The 5,000-nt window shown below is 62.4% G+C and overlaps 1 pseudogene; it reads right to left on the reverse strand.

Moving 5' to 3' along the window:
* Positions 1-5,000, reverse strand: part of LOC126431793 (large subunit ribosomal RNA) — a 7,958-nt pseudogene that overhangs the window by 1,926 nt on the left and 1,032 nt on the right.

A 5,000-nucleotide genomic window follows, 5' to 3' on the forward strand; every position in this document is an offset into this window, starting at 1 on the left:
TCTGGGCGTCGACCACGCGGGCGATGCCGTCTTTGACCGCCACCACGTCAGGCTTGCGGATGCCCTCAGGTGTACGGAGGTGGGGCTCCACAGAGACATTGAAGCCCCTCTGCGCGAGTCCACGGGCGACATAACGCACTACAGCGTCATGGCGCTTGACCCGGGACCCGTGCGTCCTAAAGCAAGCCTGAAGTACGTGGTTGGCGGTCTCCACGGCCTGGCACCCCGCGCGGCATCTGGTGTCCGCCTCCCGCCCGCGACTGCGCCGTGCCTTCGTAGGGAAGGCGTTGATGCGGGCGCGGAGGGCGTCGATGTATTCACGCCCAGATAGCAGGCGACTGGTGTCGGCGACCCACTGATGTTGGCCACTGACGGCGGCAGAAGATGACAGTGCCGCACCGTCAATGGCGATGTGTAGGCGCGCCGCCCACATTTCCCCAACCTGCGTTGACGATTTGAGGAGGTGGCCCTCCCACATTAGGTGGCGCTCCAGCACCTCGATCTCACGCTGTACCTCATCCATGCCTACACCGTCGCAGGCTGGCCCTATCTTCTTCAGCGCCAGGAGACGGGACCGACGGAGGGTCGGACCCATCCATCGGCAAGATGGAATGCCGAGGCCCCCCTGGGCAACAGGAGCGTGGAAGTATCCCAGGGGGGTGTCCGCCGGAAGGCGGAACCATCTCCTGACGGCGGCCCGGATGGTAACGTCGGCCGACTTCAATGCACCCACCCGGGTGCGGCTGAGGGCCAGCCCGTGGTACAGGCCAGGGAGAAGTACGTTGGTGAGAGCGTGGAGGCGCTGTTGCGGCTTCAGCGGAGCTCGGGAGATGACGTCAAGCTGCTCCACCAGGTGGCTACGTGGATTGAAGACACAGCGACCCGCCGTGGAAAATTGCAGCCCCAGGTACCGGAAGGTTTCACCCACACGCAGGGCAGGCATGGTGGTATTGCCTGCTGTGAAGGTGACATTGCTGTCCACCTTCACCTTTTTCTCGCGCCCTGACGCGACTAAGGCGAGGGTGAAACACTTCCGGGCGTTGATCTGCAGCCCCAGGTGGGCGAGGGCTGCGGTAGCTGCGTCGATGAGGGACTGCAAGCCCCTCGGGGTCGCTGCAAACAGCAAGACGTCATCTGCAAAGGCCGCAGCGTTGACTCTGCGACCGAGGATCCGAGCTCCGATGTGGGAGGGCAGTTGGCCTAAAACGTAGTCCACCGCAAAGTTGAACAGGAGGGGGGAGAGGGGATCGCCCTGGCGAACGCCCCGTGCTGGCTGCACAGACACGCCCACGCCGGCGCCGTCCGCTATCACTGTCGTGCTGCCCTCGTAGCACCGCTCGACATACTCGACAAAGCAATCCGGCAGGCCATGCGCCTTCAGCACGGGGCGAAGGGCAGCATGATCTACCGAATCGAATGCCTTAGATACGTCGATCGATGCCACAAAGACAGAGCGGCAGGAGCGAACTGCGTCGGTGAGAGCAGTGTCCAAGATGAAGGTATTTTCCAACATCCCATCCCGAGGGATGAATGCCCGCTGACGTTCGTCCACAGCACAAGCGCGCATCAGGCGTGACGCGAGAACCTTGTGAAAGGTCCGCGCCAACACCGAGCAGACCGTAATGGGGCGAAAGTCAGCGGGGGATGTTGGTGCAGCCGTTTTCGGGAGAAGGGACGTCCGCGCGCGAAGCAGGCGTTCCGGAAGGGCGCGGGCCAGAAGGAAGAGATTCATCACTTTCACCAGGACTTCGTGCGGCAGACGCCGCAACTCCGCTGGGGTAAGGCCGTCCGGCCCGGCTGCTGATCCCCTGGGCGGCAACGCGGCGGCGACCTCCTCATGTGTGACCGGCCCCCATATGCACTCGAGAGCGACAGGCTCTGAGTGCGGGAGGAGGCGGTCACGAATGAAGCCCGCGGTGGAGATGGGCTTCTTGGTGAAGAGGTCCGCCCAGAAGTCCAGCAGACCAGGGATGGCAGGTGGCGGCTGGAGCAGGGTGCCATCCAAGAGGCCGCGCACGCAACGCGCACGCGACCGTCGGAAGGCATCCTGCGTTCTCGCGTACTCCCAGCGGCGCCGCTTGCGCTTCTGCGTCGGCGGCGCGGCAGGCGGCCGCTTCGATGGTTGGCGCGGCCGCTGTGTCCTGGTGATCGATCTCTCCCCTCTGGACCCGACCGACGCAAGGGCATCCGGGAGCATGCCCAGGATGACATCAGGCGGCGTGCCCCGCCCCAGACCGATGACACGATCCAGGGCAGAGAAACGCTGGGCGGAAGCGGGTAGCCCCGCCAGATGCTCCCAGATGGCGGCGTCAGTCGGCCCCTCCGGCGGCGGCCCGGTGGTGTCGGCCGCGAAGTCCTCGGCTGCGTCGACGGGCGGCGCAGCGGCCTCGCCCGCGTCAGGCAGCGGGCTCGCCGCTCCCCGGCGGGACGCCGGCTCTTCCCCCCGACCGATCTCAAGCGCCTCCATGAATTGGCGGACAAGCTGCTTGTGGGCAGCTTGCCGCCGTCGGCACTTGATTGCTTCAAGCGTTCGGTCGGGGAACATCCTGATGAGCTCTTGATTTACAAAGAAGAACCGGGCGTCCCTCTCGAGGAACAGTTCGGCCTCTGCCTTGGCGAGCGACAGGACTTCTTCCTCCGTCCACCTCGCGCGATGCCTCTCCGTGACGATCTCCGCGTTGGCGGCCGCAAGATGTTGGCGGCGGCGATGGACCCCGAGACCGTTCTTGGTTGTAAAGCTGCGGTGGCACTCACTACAGGTATACATAGCTGCAAAAGTTACAAGATTTTCGGCACGGCCGGTTGGCCGGCTAGGTGCTGGGGGAGTTGGGGTGGCACCTTCAGCGGAAGGGCCACCACTTATTCTCTGCTTACTGCCCCCAACTAAAAAAGGGATAGTGCGAGGGGGGGCTGGTAACCCCCCCAAGCCCCTGGTGCGGTCTTCCACTCTGCGAAATCAGCGGGCCCACGAGAAGGGGAGAAGACCGCAGGAGAGGAGAGGCTAAGAGGGCTAGGCCCATGTATTGCGCATCACTCTCCCTGTAACTATAACCCAAGGAAGGCACCTCGCAGCAGCAGCATGACTACATCAAGACCGCACTTCGAGAAGCCAAGTCCGGATGCAGCCACACCGCCGCCACTTGGCCACCTTAAGAGAGTCATAGTTACTCCCGCCGTTTACCCGCGCTTGCTTGAATTTCTTCACGTTGACATTCAGAGCACTGGGCAGAAATCACATTGCGTCAACACCCGCTAGGGCCATCGCAATGCTTTGTTTTAATTAGACAGTCGGATTCCCCCAGTCCGTGCCAGTTCTGAGTTGATCGTTGAATGGCGGCCGAAGAGAATCCGCGCACCCGCGCGCCCCCGGAGGAGCACGCTAAGGCGGACGCGGCCTCGCAGCAAGGAAGATCCGTGGGAGGCCAAGGCACGGGACCGAGCTCGGATCCTGCACGCAGGTTGAAGCACCGGGGCGCGAACGCCGCGCAGGCGCGCGCATCCTGCACCGCCGGCCAGCACGAGGCCAACCAACGGCGAGAGCAGACCACGCCCGCGCTAAACGCCCGCACTTACCGGCACCCCTACGGCACTCACCTCGCCCAGGCCCGGCACGTTAGCGCTGACCCACTTCCCGACCAAGCCCGACACGCCCCGATCCTCAGAGCCAATCCTTATCCCGAAGTTACGGATCCAATTTGCCGACTTCCCTTACCTACATTATTCTATCGACTAGAGGCTCTTCACCTTGGAGACCTGCTGCGGATATGGGTACGCACCGGCGCGACACCTCCACGTGGCCCTCTCCCGGATTTTCAAGGTCCGAGGGGAAGATCGGGACACCGCCGCAACTGCGGTGCTCTTCGCGTTCCAAACCCTATCTCCCTGCTAGAGGATTCCAGGGAACTCGAACGCTCATGCAGAAAAGAAAACTCTTCCCCGATCTCCCGACGGCGTCTCCGGGTCCTTTTGGGTTACCCCGACGAGCATCTCTAAAAGAGGGGCCCGACTTGTATCGGTTCCGCTGCCGGGTTCCGGAATAGGAACCGGATTCCCTTTCGCCCAACGGGGGCCAGCACAAAGTGCATCATGCTATGACGGCCCCCATCAACATCGGATTTCTCCTAGGGCTTAGGATCGACTGACTCGTGTGCAACGGCTGTTCACACGAAACCCTTCTCCGCGTCAGCCCTCCAGGGCCTCGCTGGAGTATTTGCTACTACCACCAAGATCTGCACCGACGGCGGCTCCAGGCAGGCTCACGCCCAGACCCTTCTGCGCCCACCGCCGCGACCCTCCTACTCGTCAGGGCTTCGCGGCCGGCCGCAAGGACCGGCCATGACTGCCAGACTGACGGCCGAGTATAGGCACGACGCTTCAGCGCCATCCATTTTCAGGGCTAGTTGCTTCGGCAGGTGAGTTGTTACACACTCCTTAGCGGATTCCGACTTCCATGGCCACCGTCCTGCTGTCTTAAGCAACCAACGCCTTTCATGGTTTCCCATGAGCGTCGATTCGGGCGCCTTAACTCGGCGTTTGGTTCATCCCACAGCGCCAGTTCTGCTTACCAAAAGTGGCCCACTTGGCACTCCGATCCGAGTCGTTTGCTCGCGGCTTCAGCATATCAAGCAAGCCGGAGATCTCACCCATTTAAAGTTTGAGAATAGGTTGAGGTCGTTTCGGCCCCAAGGCCTCTAATCATTCGCTTTACCGGATGAGACTCGTACGAGCACCAGCTATCCTGAGGGAAACTTCGGAGGGAACCAGCTACTAGATGGTTCGATTAGTCTTTCGCCCCTATACCCAGCTCCGACGATCGATTTGCACGTCAGAATCGCTACGGACCTCCATCAGGGTTTCCCCTGACTTCGTCCTGGCCAGGCATAGTTCACCATCTTTCGGGTCCCAACGTGTACGCTCTAGGTGCGCCTCACCTCGCAATGAGGACGAGACGCCCCGGGAGTGCGGAGGCCGCCGCCCCGTGAAGGGCGGGGAAGCCCCAT

Source organism: Schistocerca serialis, unplaced genomic scaffold (assembly GCF_023864345.2).
Source record: "Schistocerca serialis cubense isolate TAMUIC-IGC-003099 unplaced genomic scaffold, iqSchSeri2.2 HiC_scaffold_1111, whole genome shotgun sequence".
NCBI classification, from domain to species: domain Eukaryota; kingdom Metazoa; phylum Arthropoda; class Insecta; order Orthoptera; family Acrididae; genus Schistocerca; species Schistocerca serialis.